Below are 21207 nucleotides of genomic sequence, written 5' to 3' on the forward strand. Positions count from 1 at the left end.
TATTAATTTTATTATTATATATTAATTTTAACTCACCTATGACATTTTATTCTCAAAAAACCCCAATATATATTAATGGTAATTCCATTCAAAATTTAGTTTCTGTTGGGAACAGGCCCCAAAATCTGGCCATAAACAAAATCTCTACAGCACTGTGACATCTTCCTTATGGCCATGATGCCCACACTGAAGGTTGTGGGTTTACTGGAATGAGGGCAAAGAACACCTGGCCCACCCAGGAAGGAAAGTCGCTTAAGGCGTTCCTAAGCCACAAACAATAGCATGAGCAATCTGTACCTTAAGGACATGTTCCTGTTGCAGATAACTAGCCAGAGCCCATCCCTTTGTTTCCCATAAGAAATGCTTTTAGTTAATCTATAATCTACAGAAACAATGCTTATCACTGGCTTGCTGTCAGTAAATATGTGGGCAAATCTCTGTTCGTGGCTCTCAGTTCAGAAGGCTGTCAGCCCCCTGATTTCCCACTCCACACTCTATATTTCTGTGTGTCTTTAATTCCTCTAGCACTGCTGGGTTAGGGTCTCCACTACCGAGCTGGTCTCAGCAAGTTTCTTTGCTTATTTTTTAATGGAATAATGAGAGATGTATTGAGAATAAATTCCTCTGAATCTCTTTCATTCTGCTTCTTTGGCCAGTCTTCAGAATGGCCCACTGGTTTGTTACCTCTGATGAAGTCATTTCTTCACTCTTGTTTGATGACTCTTAATAATTATCAAGTGAAAATGAGAAAAACCAAGTGTTTTCTAGCCTGTTATTATCTCTAAAGTCCCCCCAGTCTGAAAACAATAGAGATTTTGTTTAATAACGAGCTCTGGGGTCTTATATATTAGCCTATTATTTTAATGTACTTTCCCTAACAATTAGAAGGAGGCAATTTGTAGTCTCAGAAAGCTCTTCAGCAAATGTTTATCTCTGGGGGTTTTTGTTACATCATTTTCAATTTAAAAAATTAAGCAACCCAGCTAATTCTAACACTAAGAACACTATAATTTTGTCCTTCAATACTTCTCCAGTTAGTTACTATCTAAGTGCTCTTTATTTTGATATTGTTTTATAAGATTAAAATTTTGATATATAATCCCAAATACATGTGTTTCTCATTATTTAGCAGGCATTGGGTCATGAGACACAGTTACTTGATCTTTGGGTTATTATTTTTAAGCATTCTCCTGAATTTTCAGACTTTACCCCCTTTCCTTCCATCCTTCCTTACTTTCTTCCTTTTAATCCTATGTAATTACCAAAGTTAAGCAAACTCATTGGTGCCCTTCTTCAGGAAGCCTCAGGCTGGGGTCATTTTCTGCTCTAGCAGGATAATCGCCATATACAGAAATTCATAAGGAGACAAAATACTCTGACTTACTAACCTTTTAGTCCAGACTTTGCTGCAACTTTTACTAAAAGCGTCTAGATCATTTTCCTTCCTGAATCAATTGCTTGGTTTCATAACTCTTACTTGGCTCTCAAAATTCTAAAAACAGAATTTTATTTGTCAGGAGGATTATTTTCACATGACTCTCTTACTTGTAGATTAAATTCAGTATGGCCCAAACCAAACTTATCATCCCTTTCCTGTTAAGCCAATTATTAAAACTATAATTCCAAGCATTATTAGAAGATCATACTGGTGGTTGTCAAAACTAAACATAAAGATAATAATATTTAATTTTACCCTTTCTCCTACATTTATAAATCTGACTTGGCATAAGTAAAACAGCAAAATATAAACATCACCAAATATTAGCCCCTAATGGGCTTCAGGCAATGTGTAAAGTACATTATGTAAATCATCTCAAAACATGCTTATCAAGCAAACATTCACCCCAATTTTGAAGTGAAGTTAAGGCCAGAGAGATTACAATATTTGTTCATAGTCAGTCAGATGGCAAGAGCTGGATTTTTAATTCAAATATATTTAACCGTAAATCCATATTCTACCTTTCTAGTTATTTATTTTTTCTGTGTATTTCTATTGCCTATTATCCAGTGCAGCCCAAATTAACTTTCATTTAAAATGAATATGATAAATGATAGCCTTTATTTATTTATTTATTTATTTTTGAGATGGATTTTCGCTCTTGTCACCCAGGCTGGAGTGCAATGGTATGATCTTGGCTCACTGCAACCTCCACCTCCTAGGTCTAAGAAATTCTCCTGCCTCAGCCTCCCAAGTAACAGGCACCTGCCACCATGCCCAGCTAATTTTTGTATTTTTAGTAGACCCAGGGTTTCACCATGTTGGCCAGGCTGGTCTCAAACTCTTGACCTCAGGTGATCCACCCACCTTGGCCTCCCAAAATGCTAGGATTACAGGCATGAGCCACCACGCCTGGCTACCTTTTAATTTTTCTCTATGCTATCAGGCTCTCATACCTCCAGTTTACTCTTCATATTCACATTATTCTGTGAATCATGACACTGATGGGCAGTGTAGAATAGATGGATAGTGGTAAAGTTAAGGATTAAACTATTGCTCTACACTTAATAGATACAGCTGTAGAAGGCTGAGCATGGTAGCTCACACCTGTAATCCCAGCACTTTGGGAGGCCAAGGCGGGCAGATCACCTGAGGGCAGGAGTTCGAGACTAGACCGGCCAACGTGGTGAAACCTCGTCTCTACTAAAAATAGAAAAACTATCACTTGAACCCAGGAGGCAGAGTCAAGATCATGCCACTGCCCTCCAGCCTGGGCAACAGAGCGAGATACTGTCAAAAAAAATAAATAAATAAAATAAAAATAAAGATAGAGCAAGAAAGCTGTAGGTATGTGACATTGTAGAAGTTGTTAAATTTCAGTCCTCTCATCTGTGAAGTGGATATGACAGTGTTAGTTCCTACCTCAAAAAGCTGATATGAGGAATAAATGAATATACAAAGAATTTAGTTGTGTGTCTATGACATCATAAGCCCTCATTAAATTTAACTAATTTAAAGTGAAAGAAACTAGACACAGAATAGCATATAGTAAATGATTTTATTTATGTAAAATGTCTAGAAAACTCAAACCTATAAAGACAGAAAATAGATGATTGGTTGCCTGTAGCTGAGGGTGAGAGTAGAAAAAAGATTGCAAATGGTCATGAGTAGTCTTTTTGGGGTGATGGAAATGTTACAGAATCAGATTGTAGTGATGGATACATAACTTTCTAAATTTACTAAAAATTATTCAATTGTATAGTTTGTAAAATATATCTTAATAAATCTACAAAAAGTAAATAATTATAAATATATTTTTATTGTTCCTATAAAGTCCCAACTTTATAAATAAAGTAATACATTTTTATCTCTTAAATCTAAACTCCTTAGTCCTGATTCCTTCCTCCAATGTCCTCCATAATTGGACCTCAAATTCTCTTATCAGGCTTATCTTCCACTCAGTTCCTGCTCACATACTGTGCTACAGGCATTTAAGACTGTTATCTACTTTTCAAATCTTCTTCTCGTAGAAAAATAATATCAAGCCTCATTCTTAAGGAATTAAGAGGCAGAGGAAATTCTCCTGAAGATAATCCAATACCAAAAACTGCTGGTAACAGGAATCTAAGGCAAGTACCATGAAAAATCCAGAGAAAAGATTTAGACAGACCAGCTTCAAAGAGTAACAATTGTGTTAGAAATGAAGACAGAAGTCACGAGTCAGCAACTGGATAAAAAATGGATAAAAGTTGGTGCAGATCAGTAACAAGTAATTTAAGGGGCAATTTGAGGTGTCTCCACTGATGTAGGGCAACACACGGATGCTCTCTACGGGGAAGGTCTCAAGCTGGCATTAAGATAAAACATCTGGGTATCAAACTTCAAATAAACATTGCATTTTGTCTATCAGGTTGTTCTTTCAGCAACAAATATTCCTCTTCTTGAGGAAATTTTCCTAATTTTTCTCATAGTTCATGTGGTAGGCAGAATAATGCCTTTTCAAAAATGTCTACATCCTATTTCCTGGAACTGGTGACAGTGATATGTGACATGACAGGAGTGAATTACGGGTGAAAATATAATTAAAGTTATTAATCAGCTGACCTTGAAACAAGAAGGTGATCCTGAATTATCCAAGTAGATTCAAAATAATCACAAGGGTCTCTACAAGTGGAAGAGGGAGACAAAAGGTGAGAAGAGTAGGGAAAGAGAGAGAGAAAGATTGAGATTTGATGCTGGATTTCTGGCTTTGAAGATGGAGAAGGGGGACACAAGACAACCCATGCAAGCAGCCTCTAGAAGTGGACAAGCTAAATAAATGAATTCTATCTCTATTAGTTTCCTAGAGCTGCCATAACAACAGAAGTTTATTCTCTCACAGTTTTGGAAGCAATAATTAAAACATCAAGATGTCAACAGGGTCACCCTCCTTCCAAATAGTTCTCCCTTGCTCCCTTGCTTCTTCTTTGGTGACTCCAGGTATTCCTTGTTTCGTAGCTACATGACTCTAATTTCTTCCTTCATCTTCACATGGCTTTCTCCTCTTTCTGTCTTCTCTTTTTCTGTCTCTCATAAGGAACATTGCCATCAGACTTAGGACCCACCCGAATAATTGATGATGAGCCTATCTTGAGATCTTTAACTTAATTACATCTGCAAAGATGCTTTTCCTCTGCTTTTATTTTGTTTTTTTTTAATTGACAAATAATAATTGTACACATTCATGGGGTACCTAGTGATGTTTTGATACATATACATAGAGCGATCAGATAAAGGTAACTAGCATATGCATAATCTCAAACATTTATTATTTTGTGTTAAAAGAGTCAATATCTGGTTTTCTTTGTTCTTTTCTTTTTTTATTTTTTAAATTTTCTTTTTTTTTTTTTAACTTTTATTTTAGATCCAGAGGTACATGTGCAGGATTGTTACATAGATAAACTGTACGTTGCAGAGGTTTGGTATACAGATAATTTCATTACCTAGATAATAAGCATAGTACTCAATAGATGGTTTTTCAGTCCTAACTCTCCTCTCACCCTCTACCCTCTAGCAAGCCCCGATGTCTGTAGTTCTCTTCTGTGTGTCCATATGTACTCAGAGTTTAGCTCCCACTTATAAATGAGAAGATGTGATATTTAGTTTTCTGTTCCTGTGTTAGTTTGCTTAGGATGAAGAACTCCAGCTCCATTCATCTTGCTCCAAATGGCATAATCTCATTCATTTCTATTTCTGCATAGTATTTCATGGTATATATGTACCATGTTTTCTTGATCCAGTCTACCATTGATGGGCATTTAGGTTGATTCTATGTCTTTGCTATTTTGAATAGCACTAAATGCCAAAAAAATAAAAAATAAAAATAAAACAGAAAGATTGCAAATCAGCAACCTAGCATCACAACTAGAGGAAGCAGGGAAACAAGAGTAAACCAACCCCAAAGCTAGCAGAAGACAAGAAATAACCAAAATCAGAGCTGACTCAGAGGAAATTGAGACATGAAAAACCATACAAAAGATCAATGAATCCAGGACCTGATTATTTGAAAGAATTAACAAGATAGATAGACCACTAACTAGACTATTGAAGAAGAAAGAGAGATGATTCACATAAACATAATCAGAAATGGCAAAGGGGCCATTACCGCTAACCCTACAGAAATACAAGGGACCATTATGAACAGCTCTCTACACACAAGCTACAAAACTTAGGATAAGTGGATAAATTCCTGGAAACATACAACTTCCTAAAATGGAACTAGAAAGAGACTGAATTGTTGAACTGACCAACATGGGTTCCAAAATTGAATCAGTAATAAAAAGTCTACCAAACAGAAAAAGTTCAGGACCAGAAGGATTCAAGCAAATTTCTACCAGATTTATACAGAAAATCTGGTATCATTCCTACTGAGACTATTCCAAAATATTGAAGAGGAAAGACTCTTCCCTAACTCATTCTATGAGACCAGCATCATCGTGATACCAAAACCTGGAAGAAACACTACAAATAAAGAAAGCTTCAGGCCAATATCCTTGACGAACATAGATGCCAAAATACCCAGCAAAATACTAGCAAACCAAATCCACTTGCACATCAAAAGTGAATCTATCGTGATCAAGTAGGTTTTGCATCTAGTATGCAAGGGTGCTTCAACACACACAAACCAATAAATGTGATTTACCACACAAACAGAACTAAAAACAAAACCACATGATCAAGTCAACAGATGTAGAAAAAGGCTTTTGATAAAACTCAACATCCCTTCATTTTAAAAACTCTCAACAAACAAGGCCTGGAAGAAACATACTTCAAAATAGTAAAAGCCATCTATGACAAACCCACAGCCAACATCATACTGAATGGGAAAAGCTGGAAGCATTCCCCTTGAAAACTACCACAAGACAAGGATGTCCTCTCTCATCACTCCTATTCACCATAATACTGGAAATCGTAGCCAAAGAAATCAAGCAAAAGAGAAAAATAACAGGCATCCAAATAGAAAGACAGGAAGTCAAACTATCCCTGTTTGCAGACAATGTAATTCCATACCTAGAAAACCCCCTAGTCTCTGCCCAAAAACTCCCTGATGTGATACACAACTTCAACAAAGTTTTAGGATACAAAATCAATGTATAGAAACCAGTAGCATTCCTATACACCAACAACATCCAAACTGAGAGGCAAATCAAGAACACAATCACATTCATCATAGCCACAAAAAGAATCAAATACTTAGTAGCAGAGATAACCAAGGAGATGAAAGTCCTTTACAAGGGGAACTACAATCATTGTGCAAAAATATCATCGACGACATAAACAAATGGAAAAACATTCCATGCTCATGGATAGGAAGAATCAATATTGTCAAAATGGCCATAATATCCAAAGCAATTTATAGAGTCACTGCTATTCCCATCAAACTGCCAAAAACATTTTTTACAAAGTTAGAGAAAACGATTTTAAAATTCATATGGAACCAAAAGGAGGCTGGATAGCCAATGCAATCTTAAGCAAAAATAACAAAGCTGAGAGGCATCACATTGCCTGACTTCCAGTTATACTATAACGCTATAGTAACCAAACAGCATGATACTGGTATAAAAACAGATGCATAGGCCAATGGAACAGAAAAGGGAACCCCAGAAATAAAGCCACACACCTACAACCTTCTAATCTTTGACAAAGTCAACAAAAATAAGCAATGGGGAAAAGACTCCCTATTCAATCAATCATGCTAAGATAGTTGGCTAGCCATAGGCAGAAGAATAAAACTGGACTCCCACTTTTACCATATATAAAATTAACTTAAGATAGATTAAGGATTTAAATATAAGACCTCAAATTCTAAGAATCCTAGAAGAAAACCTAGGAAGCACCATTCTGTGCATCGACCTTGGGAACGAATTTACGACTAAGTCTTCAAAAGCAATTGCAACAAAAACAAAACTTGACAACTGGGACCTAATTTAAGTAAAGGACTTCTGCATAACAAAACAAACTATCAGTATTGTAATCAGATAATCTATAAAATGGAAGAAAATATTCACAAACTATTCATCCAACAAAGGGCTAATATCCAGAATCTATAAATAAATTAAACAGTCAAATAAGCAAAAAACAAATAATCCAATTTTAAAAAATGGGTGAAAAGATGAAGAGACACTTCTCAAAAGAAAACATACAAGCTACCAACAAACATGAAAAAATGCTTCACATCACTAATCATCAGAGAAATGCAAATCAAAACCATGAGATACCGTGTTTCACCAGTCAGAATGGCTTTTATTAGAAATTCAAAAAATAGAAGATGCTAGTGAGGTTGTAGAGAAAAGGGAACATTTACACACCGCTGGTGGCAATTGTGAAAAGCAGTTTGTGGCTGTCTCAAAGAACTTAAAATAAAATTACTATTTGATATGGTTTGGCTTTGTGTCCCCACCTGAACCTCATGTTCAACTGTAATTGCCAGTGTTGGAGGTGGGACATTTTGGGAGGTAATTTAATCATGGGTGTGGATCCTTCATGAATGGTTTAGCACCATCCCTTCAGTGCTGTTCTTGTGATAGAGTTCTCACGAGATCCAATTGTTTAAAAGTGTGTGGCACATCCATCTTCTCCCTTTTCCTCCTACTCTGGCCATATAACATGTGCCTATCTCTTCCCCTTTGCCTTCTGCCTCGATTGTAAGTTTCCTGAGGCATCCCCATAAGCAGCAGGTATTATACTTCCTGTATGGCCTATAGAACCATAAGCCAAATAAACCTCTTTTCTCTATAAATTACCCAGTTTCAGGTATTTCTCTGTAGCAGTGTGAGAATGAACTAATACACCCATCAACCCAGCAATTCCATTATTGGGTTTATACTCAAACGAATATAAATTGTTCTACCATAAAGACACGTCTCGCATATGTTGGTTGCTGCAGAGGCCCTTTATCCAAATAAGGTCACATTCACAGGTTCCAAGGTTTGGGGTATGAACATATCATTTTGGAGAGAACATATCATTTTGGAGAGACTCTTTCAACCCACTATACTCTCCCAGACCCACTAGAAAGAATGCAGCACTGCTGACACCTTAATTTTAGCCCAGTGATACCCATTTTAAACTAATGACCTCCAGATAATAAATGTGTGTTACTATAAGCAAGTTTGTGGTCATTTATACAGCCATAATAGGAAACTATTAGAGTTCATCTCAAATTCTCTTTCATCCAACCAGGAGAATCTTGTTGAAACCACTGGGTAAAAAATACTTATTTCTATGGAAATTACTAAAATAGAAGAATATGAATCAGGAACTAACTAACTTAACTCTTAGGGATTTTTGCCAGAGAATGAAGCTAATATTAAGTGTGGAAGTCATTAGGCTATTCATTCTACATTTCCAGTTTTGCAGTATCCTGGGCAAATGGCAGCACTGTCTTTCTTGGTCCTACTCTTTGAGGTGAGGTGTGACCATATTACTTGCTTGGCCAAGGAAATGTGAGCGTTGGTTATAGATATCACTTACAGGCAGATGTTTAAGAACCAGTGGTGAGTCATAATACTCTCCAAGTTGATTGAAGAATGCAACAATAAGGAGCCTCCCTCATTGGGGTAACCAGGTAAGTTAATTCATGTTGGACATGTAGCATGGTCAGTAGGCCAGAAAATAATGGTTGGCTAAGTAAAGCTAAATCAAAAGATGGCAAGGAATTTCTAATGGGCAGGAATCCACTAGGCTTTTCAGTTATGTGAAAAATTCAATTACTCGTTTTCTTCTTTCCTTCCTTTCTTCCTTCCTTCCTTCCTTCCTTCCTTCCTTCCTTCTTTCCTTCCTTTTTTTTTTTTTTTTCCAGATGGAATCTCACTCTATCGCCCAGGCTAGAGTGCAGTGGCATGATCTCGACTCACTGCAACCTCCGCCTCCCAGGTTCACGTTATTCTCCTGCCTCAGCCTCCCGAGTAGCTGGGACTACAGGCTCCCGCCACACCTGCTAACTTTTTGTATTTCTAGTAGAGGCAGGGCTTCACCATATTGACCAGGCTGGTCTCGAACTCCTGACCTTGTGATCCACCTGCCTCGGCCTCCCAAAGTGTTGGGATTACAGGCGTGAGTCTGCACCTGGCCCAATTGCTTGTTTTCAATGAAATAATTTTGAGTCAGATTTTTCTCACTTGCAACCAACAAGTGCTAACTAGTCCTAACTAGTACTGAAAATACAACTATTTTGACTAAATTATTTGATTATTAATTCATTCATTTTATAAATTTTTATAGGAGCAAAATTATAAATACATTCTAGGCATTATACAAAATACTTAGGATGCAGTAAGTACTATGACTTTATATTTGTGCTGTCTATTACAGTAGCTACTAGCCACATACGCCTGTTGAGCAGTTGAAAAGTGGGTAGTCTGAAGTGAGACGTGCTGTAAGTAAAAAATAGCAAAGGACATTCATCTACATCTGTTCTAATTTCCTGTACAGTTTTCTATTTGTTTCAAATGAATTAGGTGATAGAGATAAGACTGCCCCAGTGGTCAGTGACTTTCTCTTCAAAGCTTCAGTAATATTGATTTGGAATTCAATAAATATACTATGAAAAAATGAACAAATAAATGAATAATCAATTGAATAAATGAATATATTAAGCATTATCTATATTATGCATTTAAACATGTATTATTACTGATGATCAATTATTACAGTATGTTTTGAGTATATGTACATTTCATAATCTTCTGTATATACGAATTGTAAAGAAAACTATTATTTTTATTCCAGGAAGACATCGCTTTAGCCTAATACAAAATAACAACATCAAAAATGACATGTATCCTTGAACTCTTCTCTCATTTTGTATTAATCATTCACAGTTTCCTTTTTACTTGCTTATAAGCAAGTCAACTGAGATAATACTACTCGTCAGCAACTCTGAATTCCATAAAGTTCTGCAGATTCTTTAACATTTAGTGGACATGTTTGTCAAACAATTACATGCATGAGGAATCTTACAGATAGTTCATATGCCCTGCTTGGTATAAACTAACATTCACTGATTTAACACATTTTTATGAGCACATTCCAAGTACCAGCCACTGTGCTAGTTAATTTGTATGTATAATTTCATCCAGTGTTTAGAATAATATTGTGATTATTTTCACATTTTACTGATGAAGAAAGTCTCAGAATTTAACCAACTTGTTTATAGTAGCAAACCTATTGGGTATGGTAGCTAGAATGCAGTCTTAATATTTATCCTAAGAACCCTAATCTACTAAAATTATTTTCTATATGTGTTTAATGCTTTATATAATTTAAACAAATGTTGAATAATCATTTCCCAAGGAAGCAATGTTGTATTTAAAGTAAATATTTAAAACATATAACTATCACTCTGTATCTTAGCAAATGGCTTCATGAGCAATTGCAGCAGAAGTTGTCGCAGTGAAAGTATGACAGGAGGGGATGTTAAAATGCACTTTCTGGGAAGATGTCTGCAGTTTCTACCGTCTCCACAGCTCTTCTCCACTTTTTGTTTGTTTGTTTTCATAAAAGTCGGTGGAATAATTTTTAGAAGCCACATCCATCAGGTTTGTTCTTAGGATGCGTGAATTTGTGCTTCAAGCCACTGAGCTGTTGCAGACAAGAAAAACATTACGTAATGGAAAACGCACATTGACTAGGATATGAGAATCCTTCAGTTCTAATCCAGGCTCTGCCATTAACTGGCCATAAAACCTTGGAAATTTTACCTAAATTATTCGGGTAACTACACCTACTAAATAAAAAGGTGGGTCTCTAAATGATATCTGAGAGAAGTTCAGTTGCTGGTTCTATGAACTTTCCTCTAGCCTCAGGGGAGGCTGGGAGATTTGACTCTTACAGAATTGTTCAGAATGTATCTAGATGAAACTCAAGATGATTATGAATCCAGACCAAGTACCTATATCTCAGTTTTAAAACTGTTTATTGGATAGTGAGTAATAAATATGAATGTAGTAAATAGCAATTTGTAATGAGAGGGCATAGGAAAGAGAGGTTGTAAAATATCAAAGAATCATTCAAGAGAATTTGCTGGAGTTGCAGAATATGTCTCCGGATCAAAAGCATTTCTATGTGTCAAATAAATAAATGAAAAATTCCCATTGCTAGACTATAGCTTTAGAACCAAATGAATAAAGACAAGGTCCTAACAGTTTTGAGAGAGAGACAGATACATCATCTACAAAGGAATGATCAGACTGGTGCCAGTCTTCTTAGCAACAACACTGGATATTCCATAGTCATTGAGCAAAGATTTCAGAGTGTGAAATACATTTTGAACTAAAACTCCATGTCTCACAGAACTGTCATTCAAATGTTTGTACTAAACATTTCTGCTAAATATTTGTACTAAACTAAACACATTTTCAGACATACAAGTTTTCAGAAATATCACTTCTCACATACTCTTTGCTCTAGCAAAATGAGTGTGTAAACCCAGAAAAACAAAGACTTAAGGTCCAGGAAACACAGCCTAACAAACAAGAAATTCTGGATAACCACCTTGAAGCAACCCTAAAAAGTAACTTGTCCAGATGATCAGTGGAAGAAGAAACAAAAGAAAGTTTTATACAATACCTGAAAAGATTAACAGTTTAAATATAATATTAGAATAAAGAGATACAATGGGTAAAAGAAGAAATTAAAACTTTTGGTAAATGAGAAAGCTGCACAAGCATAAGATATTTGGCTTTCAAGTAAATTACATTTACATAGTTTGTTGATGTAATTAAAGTAGTGATTTAATTGTACTAGGAAATTGGTGGAATAAGAGATGAAAGAATAAGTATTTCTAAAATTGGATAATCAAAAAAAAAACAATACAAGATATAATTTAGGACTCTAGAAAGAAAACCAAAAATAATCAACTAAAACAATTAAAAATGCTTGCTTCTAGATAGCCAGAGTGGAGGATGAAAAGGGTCATGAAAAGGTACATGTGAAAGAAGAACATAAATATGTGTGTATGTTTGTGGTGTATGTGCGTGTTTAGGCCCCATCGTTGGTACAATGACTAAGACTACTGGGAGAGAAGAAAAATTCAGAAAGCAAATTCATGTGGAATGAACAAAACTTCTGAAGCAGCTTTAGTCTTTAGCAACCTTAGTGGCAGGGCAGAAAATTTTGACATTGGTGGTTTGCGAAGATTACACTAGGCCAGAAAGGTTTTTACTTTCCACAGTTAGCTTTCAATTGCTAAGACCTAGCTAAGAGTCCTTAAGCATTACTAGATATTACTAGGTCACCAGGTATTTTTGACTTTGTCCAGTGGCTGCAATGTGTTGCGGCTCTGACCCCAGATGACTTTCTGTAGAAGTAGGGCCAAAGGCATGGCCAGCACAGATGGCTTCAGAGTGCAGATTGTTCCAGTTTGACCTTGAATTTGCAGTGCAAGGCAAGGGCCTCAGCAAAGGCAGTTTCTTTGTCAGGTGTTAAGCCAGCCTCAGGCGGCAAGCAGACGGCTATAGTTTATTAGGATGTAGGCACAGCTTGGCCTGGTATCACTGCCTAGGCTAAAGTGGGACAATTACCTGCCTGTACAAAGCAAGAGTGCAATGCTACATCTGAGCCACAGAACACTAGGTAGTTTCTACGTTGTCTTGCCTCAGGTGGCAGTAGGTAACACTCCATTCTGAATTAAGAGCACAGGTTGGAACTGTGGAGCACTTGACCTTAAATGATGCATCTGGGTCAATTATTATTGGTCTAAAGGCTCAATACTGTAATAGAAAATATTAAAGCAAGCTGGGTGCGGTGGCTCATGCCTGTAATCGCAGCACTTTGGGAGACCAAGGCAGGTGGATCATGAGGTCAGGAGTTCAAGACCAGCCTGGCTGACACGGCAAAACCCCGTCTCTACTAAAAATACAAAAATTAGTTAGGCACTGTGGCAGGCACCTGTAATCCCGGCTACTCAGAAGACTGAGGCAGGAGAATCACTTGAACCCGGGCAGCAGAGGTTGCAGTGAGTTGAGATTGAACCACTGAACTCCAGCCTGGGAAACAGAGTGAGACTCCATCTCGAAAAAGAAAAGAAAGAAAGAAAATACTAAGGAACATTGTAATGAGTTTCAAAATTCAAACTGATAGTTATCGTAGCTAGGCACATGGGTTTCACAGTGCCCCAAAAATGTATGAAACAGAAAAGAAAGTTAATTGTCTAAACTTTAGAGGGCGACATGACCAAAGCACTGGCCCTTACTGGGAGCGCCTGCCTCAACAGCCTCAATAGCAGTCGAAACAAATGTGGCTCTAAAGTGAGATCCTTTTCTAGGAGACAGGACTTTTTTTTAGGCCAAATCAATTCCCTTTCAACAGGCAAAGGGAGAGTACCAATGTACACAGACTCAGAGAATGCTCTGGGATCAGTGCTACTCAGCAGGGCTCATCCTCAGGACTGCAATGCTCCAAAGGAAATGGAAGTTAAGAGGGTTAGCATAGGTTGGCAAAGAAAGAAAAAAATTCTTATAATCCCTGGTAAATTCTGCTGCCACTATAAATAAAGATGACAGCATTGTCTGAACATTGCCCTGTGATGGAGGAGAGAGTCTAGTGGAGGAGACAGAGGGAGCAGGCAACTGGATTCCCAGCCCCCTCCCTCACACACATGGCAAATGCATGATGACAACATTTATCATTTGCTAGGAGGCTTCTATCAATTAAGTTCACAGGTGGTCAAATCCAGAAATGTAAATAGACTGGCTGGCAGACCGGGTAAGTTGAAGTTCAGATTTTCACCATCTACCATCTGCCTTTGTTCCTCAGACACCAATGAGATGGGCTTTGACAACATTACACACTAGTTTTGGGGAGCAGGATTGTTACCATGGCCATTTGTCTAAAGGTTAAGCTTTGTCTTATATCCTAATAATTTGGTTTGAAAATTAAAATAACTAATTTCTCAAGAATTTATTTTTTACTAGGTTGACCCACCATAGCATCATATTTATTTATAATTACATATATGTTAATAATATTAATATGATATTGTATGTAGTATAATTATACATATATTACAAAATAATTACATCCATATGTAAATTTGTATATACTAAATTTGGCATGCTCATCTCGGCTCCTACTTTTCTCTTTCTTTGGGAAGCAGCCTACCCACAGAAGGCTTGAGTTCCACACTGTTTCTCCAGGGCCAGTACATTCTCTGCTGGAGCTTGATCTCCCCAGAGCCAGATTTGCTTGTAGCTGGATGGATACATCTGCATAATTCTAATTCTGGATTCAGTTATGTGACCCTTTGGTTTCTCACACAAAGCTGTATTCTTCTACTGTGTTTATCAACAATAAAGACATTGTTAGAGCCTTCGTTTTCTTTTATTTCTTTTTTTGAGACAGGGTCTCACTCTGTCACCCAGGCTAGAGTATAGTGGCATGATCATAGCTCACTGCAACTTTGACCTCCTGGGCTCAAGGGATCCTCCTGTCTCAGTCTTCTGAGTAGCTTGGACTACAGGCACATACCACCACACCCAGCTAACTTTTTTGGTTTTTTTTCAGAGACAAGGTCTTGCTATGTTGCTCAGGTTGGCCTTGAATGCCCAGGTTCAAGCAATCCTATCACCTCGTCCTCCCAAAGTGCTGAGATTATAGGTGTGAGCCACCATGCCTGGCTTATAGCATTCCATTTTTATTCTTTATTTTTCAATTGATTAAGACTATTTAGTTCCTCTCAGGTATTGCTATAGTGTATGTATAATGTATTGTTATAAATGTACATATATAAATAAATGAATATATGTATATATATACAGAAATGTGTTTAAATATACTATATATACACATATGTGTGTATATATCGATGTGTAATATATGTATACTTGTATATATCATATATATGCTGTATCTCACATATTGCATATAATAAATATGCACATACACACACATATATATGTGAAATTGTCAAAATCAAAATAGTGTCACAAATTCTTTTAAAAAATCAGACCAATAATGCCTGGCAAGGCCATGAAAAGAAGGTTTTTGTTCTTGTATGCCTGATAACAAAGTCTAACACAAAAGACTGCAAACACACAACTTACACAAAGGCCATCACAACCTTACACACACAAAAATACTTCTGCAGGGACATCTGCCCAGCAACTGAATTATACTGCATTGAAATAATTGCAAAAAACATGGGAGAAAAACAACACACTCAGATACATGCAATGAGGTAACTGCACACAGTGCTCATGCAATAGTTCAATAAGGTTGTTATAAAAAGCCTAAAAATAAGACCATATTCCATGCAAAAGCAGACTTAGACCAGGCTGATTTAGGGTAAAATAAGGGAAGTATGTTTGACATTAAGCCTAGGTAAAATAATAATGCAAATATAGTGAGGCTGAGATGTGCTTAATATTTCCCCAGGGGCCATAACAATTTATCTTGCCAAATCAATAAATGCTGTTAGCATGTCCCCTGAGAGATGAGATAACTGAGTAACTGGCTACAGATGTGACATTTTTTTAACTTGTTTTCAGTTTGAAAGGCGTATCAGGCACCTGCACAATGTAATGTAATGTGCCACCCCAATTTCTGTAAGACCCTCAGAAATGCCAACATCAGCCTTGGGAACACACTGAAATAACCTGGACGTTATAAGGATTATTAACCCTGAATCTACCCCGAGCTTTTGATTTAATTCACCTAGCATGCAGCCAGAGCATCCAGTGGTTTAAACACTTCTAAGGTGATTCAAATATGCAGCCAAGATGGAGAATCACCACTTGAGGATCTTTGGAGAGTTCTAATGCAGTTTTTCTCTAGCTGGAGGTTGTCCCAAACAGACACACCTACTTCTTGCAGACTCAAACATAATCAGACAGGTTGGTTCACAGTTGGCCTGGAATTGTAAAGGGAATTTCTTTTCTAGTGCTTTCAAACCCAATTTAATGATGCTTTCTCAGCCACCACCTCCAAAGAAAAATACACTTTTGTTACACTGAGTGTTAACCTGTTCAATGCATGTGAAAGAATTAGTGATGAACAGCATGCTGAAAGTTAGAAAAAATAATAATTACCTTTAAGAATGGAGACTCCATTTTGCTTTTTCACATGAAACAGTTGCAGAGCATCACGTGTAACAGCTGGATTGTAGAACTGCTTGATTGTAGAAAAGCATAATATCAAAATGTATTATAAGTGGTAATAGCTGTAAAAAAGTACAAATGTATTGATTAATCTAAGATAGGCATTCTTTTGAAAGCAAACGCACACGTCTCATTCTAATTATTTAGCACACAGAAACTGTTTAATACACCCCAAAATTTGCTAATTTTTTTCCACAATAACTCTGTGTCATCTACAGGATTCATTGCCCAAAGACTAAGGTTACTGTACCCTGGCTTCAGCACATGGCAGTAGTTTGCTCTGGCCATCTCGCCACTTTGAAGACGTATCACCATACTATCTGGCCTGTGGTGGTCTGAACATCTAGAAGGTTATTCTGCATAATGACTGAATCTCAGAGCTACACAGGCATCGCAGCTCAGTATTTTTTCTTTTTTAAATACTGCTGATGGACCCTTCACTGATCAGTTTTTATGTTTGGCCCGGGAGCAGTAAAAGTGATACTCCACCTGAAAATAGTTGTTCCTTAGCTATTTTTTTGTAACTATAAACCCTTTCAGTAATGTTACATTTCCTGTTGGCCATACAGAGAACTATCAGAGCAGTCATTTTTGTGATGAAATGTAATTATATTCTTGAGTAAAATACAGCTATGGGAAGTTAAATAAACCTACAGCGTGTTAAACAAACCTACAGCTTGGAAGAGATTTGCTTGTTAACATAAAGAACTGATCAAATCTGTGATGCTGATGAAAATCAAGGACAAATTTGTCATATTAAGGGTTTGAAAATGAAGAAAGCCTCTTCCATTTAAATGCATACTAATTATGGGCATATGGAAGTTGTCCTGATTCCATCTTCATAGGCTATAGATATCATTACAATAACTCTTTATTTATTTATTTATTTTTTTGAGACGGAGTGTCGCTCTGTCACCCAGGCTGGACTGTAGTGGTGTGATCTCAGCTTACTGCAAACTCCTCCTCCTAGGTTCACATCATTCTCCTGACTCAGCCTCCCGGGTAGCTGGGACTACAGGCGCCCACCACCATGACCGGCTGATTTTTTGTGTTTTTAGTAGAGATGGGGTTTCAACCATGTTAGCCAGGATGGTCTCAATCTCCTGATCTTGTGATCTGCCCGCCTTGGTCTCCCAAAAAGCTGGGATTACAGTGTTTATGTAATGAAGATTAAGCATAAGGGAGTTATAAAACTGAACTTAGATGGTAAGAACTTTAGAATATTCAGAAGTTTATAGTTTATTATTTATATTTGTTATACTGTTTGCATGTAGTCATTAGCAATGAATAAATAAACATTGTGATGTGAAGAAAAGGGAATGCTCACATACTATTTGTAGAAATGTAAACTAGTACAGCTATTATTTAAAACAACATGGAGAATCCTCAAAAAATTAAAAATATGACCACCATATTGTCTAGAAATACTGTTTCTGGGAATATATTCAAAGAAAACAAAGTCATTATCTTGAAGAGATATCTGCACACTCATGTTCATTCCACTATTCACAATAGCCAAGATATGCAAACAACTTCAGTATCCACCAACAGAAGAAGAAAGAAAATATGGTGTATATATATATATATACATGCAATGGAATACTAATCAGCCTTTAAATGGAAGGAGATCCTGACATTTTCAACAACACGGATAAACTTGGAGGACATTACACTAAGTGAAATAATTCAGGCACAGAAAGGCAAATACTTCATTACCTCACTTGTACATGGAATCTGAAAAAGTTACTCCTAAAAGCAGAGAATAGAATGGTGATTGCCAGGGCATAAGGATGGAGGCAAAGGGGAGATGGGCTCCAAAGAATACAAAGTCTCAGTGTGCTTCAAAGAATATAAAGTCTCAGTTATTCAGGATGAGTAAGTTACGGAGAGGTAATGTATAGTATGGAGAATAATTAATTATAATGTATAATTAATAATATTGTATTGTATACTTGAAATTTGCTAACAGAACAGATCTTAAATGTTCTCACCACACACACAAACACACAATAACTATGTGAGGTGATGGATATGTTAATTAGCTTGATTGTGATAATCACTTCACAAAGTATTTGTGTATCAAAATATGTTGTATACTGTAAATATATACAATTCTTTTTTTTTTTTTTTTTTTTTTTTTTGAGACAGAGTCTCACTCTTGTTGCCTAGGCTAGAGTGCAATGGTGTAATATCGGCTCACTGCCACCTTCACATCCTGGGTTCAAGCAATTCTCCTGCCTCAGCCTCCTGAGTAGCTGGATTACAGGCATGTGCCACCACCCCAACTAATTTTTGTACTTTTAGTAGAGATGGGGGTTTCATCATGTTGGCCACGGGCTGGTCTTGAACTCCTGAACCTCAGTGATCACCGCACATCAGCCTCGCCAAAGCTGCTGGGGATTTACAGGACTGAGCCACTGCACCTGGCCTACATTTCTTATTTGTCCAGTTATATGTCAATAAAGCTTGGAAAAAAGTTTTAAAAATTGTAGGCCCCAGATACTCGGGGTTTCCATCTGGACAAAATTATAATGAAAGCACAGGAACAACTTTCAAAGGCATTTAAGGAGAAAATTTAGTGTGAAGATAAATGTCCACAACTGAGTTTGAGACTGTAAAGGCATTGAAGTTAGGCTTTAAATCTGAATAAAACAAAATGGAGACCCCTCAGAAAATATTTACATATATTTTTAATCTCAAAACGTTCATTGATATCTATCTCACTCATAACACAATTCTTTCAAACTTTTTATCTGTTAGAGGTAACTCTTTTTTCTGCCTTCATAGTATGTCCCTGCCATGTGGATGGAGTGGGTTAGTGTAAACTGCTGGATTCTCTTTGCCTTTTTAATGACTCCACCCTGGCTGAGTTAGTGACTTACCTGACAAGTAATTTGGGAAAACAAACCCTATCTTTGATCTTTTGGAAGCAAACCTGCCCACAGTTCTCTTCTGTTCCCCTGTACCATGAAGCTATCCAGGATAATCCAAATGGGTGATGTATTATTTCATTTAAACATATCACAATGCATTCAAATCATCTTTAAAACGTGTAGTTTTCCTTTTCATGTTGACTTTTTTTTTTTTTTTTTTTTTTTTTTTTGAGACAGAGTCTCGCTCTGTTGCCCGGCCTGGAGTGGCATGGCGGATCTCGGCTCACTGCAGAGCTCCAGCCTCCTGGGTTTACGCCCGTTCCTCTGCTCCCAGCCTCCCCGAGTAGCTGGGCTACCAGGTGCCACCACGCATGCCGGCTAGTTTTTTTGTATTTTTTAGTAGAGACGGGGTTTCACCCCCCTGTTGCCCAGGATGGTTCCCGATCTCTTGACCTCATGATCGCCCAGCCTCCCCCGGCCCTCCCCAAGTGCTGGGATTACCAAGGCTCCTTCATGTTGACTTTCTTCCTTGTATATCTTATTTTTTTTAGTTAAAATAAATAATTTTGCCAGTCTAATTTTAAAGCGCAACATAGAATCTATTTCTCTTACAGCAGGGAAACCTTAAAAATGTAAAATGCTTATTGGCCATAACCAAAGCTGGGCATGCTGACTCTAGAGTCAGGAACATGGTAAAAGCAATCTGGAGGGCAGAGTGTACAGCAGCTCTCTAAAGACTAGCTGAAGTCTGTGTTTAAGGAAGAAGAGAGCACCTAGTTCTTGTCTGGTCCTAACACTAGAACTAGGTCTATACAATACACTGGCATGCGGAACAGGTTTTCACAGCAAAGACTAATTTCTGGAAGGACTAAGAGGAAAGTTAGAGCCCTACAGAGCAATTGAAATTTACGTCCAGTAAACAGAGACAGGGCAGGGATTAAGTTATCAGGATTGGAATTTATTGCAGGAGTGTGTATTTCACAGTATTACATAAAGTAATTATAGCCACTGCAATAGATAAAGTACCAACTATTAGTGTTGTTTTTTTTAATTTTTAAGAAAACTTTGTCACTCAAGTTGAAAATGAGTGTTTCTGATTGATGAATATCTCACCTTCAAGCAATAATTAAGAAACCACATTCTTTGCATCTTAAAATACTGTCAGGTTTATCATGGGGATTTCAAGGTTGTCATGCCCATCTGCACACAACAGCCAAGAGGGGGGAAATTAAATGAAGGGGTCATAAGTAAGAGATTTTCATGGGCCAGGCATGAAAGCGACACACTGATCTCTTCAATCACACTCCATTGGCCAGATCTAAGTGGTATAGCTGAAACTAACTGGGAAGTGAAACTTGGCCATGCCATGGATAATGGGAACTGTGGCCTAGATGTGTTCTCTCAAAGAAGAAAATGCATTTGATAAGCAGTTAGCCAGCTTTTGACACACTCAGTAACTAGAATTGGGAAAATAATTAAACAGGCTTGGTAATGACTTTAATGAATGCTACGGTCTGAATGTTGGTATCATTCCAAAATTCATGTTGGAACCTAATACTCAATTTGATGGTATTAAGAGGTGGGACCTTTGGGAAGGGATTAAGTCATAAGAGTTTCACCCTCATGGATGGAATTTGTGCTCTTATAAAAGAGGTTGAAGGGAGCTTCTTTGTCCCTTCGCATGTGGGGATGCAGCAACAAGGTGCTATCTAAGAAACAGAAAGCGGGTACTTATCAGACACCAAATCTGCCAGCACTTTGA

The sequence above is a fragment of the Rhinopithecus bieti genome, unplaced genomic scaffold, assembly GCF_001698545.2.
Source record: "Rhinopithecus bieti isolate Rb0 unplaced genomic scaffold, ASM169854v2 scaffold_55715, whole genome shotgun sequence".
Lineage (NCBI taxonomy): Eukaryota > Metazoa > Chordata > Mammalia > Primates > Cercopithecidae > Rhinopithecus > Rhinopithecus bieti.